The sequence below is a fragment of the Artemia sp. Qi Xiang Cuo genome, chromosome 12, assembly GCF_049724085.1.
Source record: "Artemia sp. Qi Xiang Cuo chromosome 12, ASM4972408v1, whole genome shotgun sequence".
Taxonomy (NCBI): domain Eukaryota; kingdom Metazoa; phylum Arthropoda; class Branchiopoda; order Anostraca; family Artemiidae; genus Artemia; species Artemia sp. Qi Xiang Cuo.
This window is the reverse complement of record NC_142805.1, coordinates 31989101-31993657: the sequence shown is the minus strand read 5'-3', so window position 1 is coordinate 31993657 and position 4557 is coordinate 31989101.

Below are 4557 nucleotides of genomic sequence, written 5' to 3'. Positions count from 1 at the left end.
CTGGTAGGTAATTCTACTTCTACTGGTCATTACACTCTTTCTTTGCCAAGAGATTTACGTAATTAATTAAACCTGTATTATAAAACCAGCGTGTCTTGTTTCGAGTTTTAACGGACAAGTTTTTTGATAACTTGATAGGTGATTTGAATAAAAGGAAGTACTCAATTTACTTCTTAGTGTTAAATGACAGATTTCCAAATACGATCATTTTGAAAAGCAGACAAAAAAATTGGTTTGTTCCCTCATTTCTGTAGGGCAGGAGATAACTTAATTTACTTAGACAATGAACGATATTAATTAGTGATAGATTGTATCAGTGGAGAAAAAAAGGATTAAACTGATTAACAGTTAAGGTAACCCCAAAGGAGCTGTTAACTGAGGTAATTTGTTATAAATTTGAAAAATACCTAACGAAGAATCGGAAATGTTTAATTAAAATTTGCAAAAAAAAAGGAGTAATGGGCTCTGCGAATTGGAGGAGATGGGGCGGTTATGCACTGTATAATAAACAATTGATGTTTTGGAGAGTATTGTCAATTTAAATAGGATCTAACGTTCCCCGGGGGTTTTAGTTAAATTGGGTTGAGTTGCACGAAGGTTCAGTAGTACGAGAGTTAAGTAGCACGGGGGTTCAGTTGTATAGGATTTCGGTTATACAGGGGTTCAGTTACATGGAGGGATTCAGTTGAACGAGGGGGGAGTTGCGATTTGGATAAAATGGAGTGATAGTGTACTGCATAATACACAAGTAATGTTCTGGAGAGTATCGTAAATTTTAAATAGTTTAGAAATAAAAAAAATTAACAATAAATGGCTGAAAAGTGTTTGGAGGCAGCTGGACTGCATGGCGGGTTGAGAGGCATGAGAGTTCAGGTAAAGGGGGGGATACAGTTACAACGTTTGATTAACATTTGCAAAAAAGGAGTAATGGGATTTGCGAATTGGAGGAGATGGGGTAGACAAGTGATGTTTTGGAGAGTATTGTCAATTTAAATAGGATCTAACGTTCCCCGGGGGGTTTAGTTAAATTGGGTTGAGTTGCACGAAGGTTCAGTAGTACGAGAGTTAAGTAGCACGGGGGTTCAGTTTTATTGGATTTCGGTTATACAGGGGTTCAGTTACATGGAGGGAGCCAGTTGAACGAGGGGGGCTTTGCGATATGGAGAAGTGGAGTGATGGTGTACTGTATAATACACATGTAATGTTCTGGAGAGTATTGCCAATTTAAAATAGTTTAGAAATAAAAAAAAATTAACAAGAACTGGCTGAAAAGTGTTGTGAGGGGGGATGGACTGCATGGAGGGTTGAGAGGCACGAGAGTTCAGTTAAAGGAGTGTCAAATTAAAATGGTTTAGAAATAAAAAAAAATTAAAAACAAATGGCTGAAAAGTGTTTTGAGGGAGATGGACTGCATGGAGGGTTGAGATGCACGAGAGTTCAGTTTAACAAGAAATGGCTGAAAAGTGTTTTGAGGGAGATGGACTGCATGGAGGGTTGAGATGCACGAGAGTTCAGTTAAAGGGGGGGGGAGGGGGGTACAGTTAAAACGTTTTATGAACATGTGCAAAAAAAAGGAGTAATGGGATGTATGAATTGGAGGAGATGGGGTAGTTATGCACTGTATAATACACAAGTGATGTTTTGGAGAGTTAGGGGACGTGTGTGTCTCTTTGGGCTATGTGTGTCTCTTTGGGGCGTTTGAATGTTTTGGTCTGTATGTGTCTGTATTGGCGTTTTTTTATCTATTCGGGCTGTGTGTATATATTTAGCCTGTGTGTTTCTCTTTGGGCTGTGTGTGCCTCTTTATGTTGTGTGTCTCTTTGAGCAGTTTTGAATCTTTTTGGTCTCTGTGTGTCTCTTTTAGCTTTTTGTGTCGTTTTGAGCATTGTGTGTCTCTGTTGGATGTGTGAGTATCTTTGGGCCGTGTGCATCTCTTTGAGCTGTATGTGTCTCTTTGGACTGTTTGAATCATTTTGGTCTGTGTGTCTTTATTTTGGCTGTTTGTGTCTCTTAGGGCTCGTGTATGTCTCTTTGGAGTTATGTGTGTCTCTTTGGGGCGTTTGAATCTTTTGGTCTGTATGTGTCTGTATGGGCTATGGGCGTTTTCTGTCTCTTTGGGCTGTGTGTGCGTCTCTTTGGGCTTTGTGTGTCTCTTCGGGCTCTGTGTATGTCTCTTTAGCCTGTGATTATCTCTTTGGGCAGTGTGTGTCTCTTTAGGATGTGCGTCTCTTTGGGACAGTTTGAATCTTTATGGTATGTGTGTGCCTCTTTTGGCTATTTGTGTCGTTTTTGGGCTTTGCGTCTCTCTTTGGTCTGTATGTGTCTCTTTGGGCTGTTTGAGTCTTTTATGTCTGTGTTTGTCTCTTTGGGTTGTGTTTCTCTTTGGCCTGTCTGTATCTCTTTGAGCTGTTTGTGTCTCTTGAGACTGTGTGTGTCTCTTTGGGCTGTGTGTCTCTTTGAGCTGTTTGAGTCTTTTTGGTCTGTTTGTGTCTCTTTGGGCTGTTTGAGTCTTTTTGGTCTGTGTTTGTCTCTTTGGGCTGTTTCTGTCTCTTTGGGCTGTGTGTGTGTCTTTGGGCTTTGTGAGTCTCTTTGGGCTGTGTGTCTCTATCGACTTTTTGAGTCTTTTTGATATGCTTGTGTCTCTAAGGTCTGTTTGATTCTTTGTTGGGCTGTGTATGTCTCTTTGGGCTTCTGTCTCTTTGGGCTGTTTGTGTTTCTTTGGGCTTTGTGTGTCTCTTTGGGCTGTTTGAGTCAGTTTGGTCTGTGAGTCTTTCTTTTGGCTGTTTGTGTCTCTTTGGAGTCGTCTGTTCCTCTTTGGGCTTTGTGTGTCTCTTTGGGGAGTTTGAATCTTTTGGTCTGTTTGTGTATGTATTGGCGTGTTTTTGTGGGTGGGTTGTTTGTCTCGTTTGGCGGTTTGGGGTTCTTTTGAGTTTGTGCGTCTCGTTTGGCTGTGTGTATCGATGGTCTTTTTTAGTATTTTTGATCTGTTTGTGTCTCTTTGGGCTGTTTGAGTCTTTTTTTGGCTGTGTTTGTCTCTTTGGGCTTCTGTCTCTTTGGGCTGTTTGTGTTTCTTTGGGATTTGTGTGTTTCTTTGGGCTGTTTGAGTAATTTTGATCTGTGTGTCTTTCTTTTGTCTGTTTTTGTCTCTTAGGAGTCGTATTTGACTCTTTGGGCTATGTGTGTCTCTTTGGGGTGTTTGAATCTATTGGTCTGTATGTGTCTGTATTAGCGTTTTTTTGTCTGTGTGCGTTTATTTTTGTTATTTTTGTCTCTGATATGAAATGTGTGTCTCTTTTGGCAATGTGGGTCTCTTTTGAGGGTTTGTATCTTTTTGATATGTTTTGGTCTGTATGGGCGTGTTTTTTCTAGTTTGGGGGGAGGTGGTTCTCGGTGGGGGTTTTGTTTATAATAGAAAGGTTTGTGATTCTATTTATCCTGTTTGTTTGTCTTTTGGCTTTGTGTGTCTCTTTATGCCGTATGTCTCTTTGTGCAGTTTGAATCTGTATGGTCTGTGTGTGACTCTGTTGGCTGTTTGTGTCTCTTCGGGCTTTGTCTCTCTCTGTTGGATGTGTGTGTTTCTTTTCTCTGTGGGCTGTGTGTCTCTTTGAGCTGTTTGAGTCTGTTTGGTCTGTTTGTGTGTCTCTTTGAGCTGTTTGAGTCTTTTTGATCTGTGTTTGTCTCTTTGGGTTGTTTGTATCTCTTTGGGCTGTGTGTGTTTCTTTGGGCTTTGTGCGTCTCTTTGGACTGTGTGTCTCGTTGGACTGTTTGAGTCTTTTTGATCTGTTTGTGTCTCTTTGGGCTGTTTGAGTCTTTTTTGGGATGTGTTTGTCTCTTTGTGATTCTGTCTCTTTGGGCTGTTTGTGTTTCTTTGGTCTCTGTGTGTCTCTTTGGGCTTTTTGAGTCATTTTGGTCTGTGTGTGTGTCTCTTTAGGCTGTATGTCTCTTTGGGCAGTTTGAATCTTTTTGGTCTGTGTGTGTTTCTTTTGGCTGTTTGTGTCTCTTAGAGGCCATGTGTGTGTCTTTGGGCAATGTGTGTGTGTCTCTTTGGAGGGTTTGAATCTTTTTGGTATGTATGTGTCTGTATGGGCGTTTTTTTTTTTGTGTATTTGAGCTGTGTGTGTGTCTCTTTTGGCTTTGTGTGTCTATTAGGACTTTGTGTATGTCTCTTTATCCTGTGTGTGTCTCTTTGGGGTGTGTGTGTCTCTTTAGGCTGTATATCTCTTTGGGCAATTTGAATCTTTATGGTCTGTGTGTGTCTCTTTAGGCTGTTTTGTGTCGTTTTGGGCATTGTGTCTCTCTGTTGGATGTGTGCTTCTCTTTGGGCCGTGTACGTCTCTTTGAGCTGTATGTGTCTCTTTGGGCTGTGGGATGTCTCTTTGTGATGTGTGTATCTCTTTAGGTTCTGTGTGTCTCGTTGGACTGTGGTTCTTTTTGGGGTGTCTGAGTCTTTTTGGTCTCTGTTTGTCTCTTTGGGCTGTTTGTTTCTCTTTGGGCTGTGTATGTTTCTTTGGGCTTTGTGTGTCTCTTTGAGCTATGTGTCAATACGTTTAAGTAATA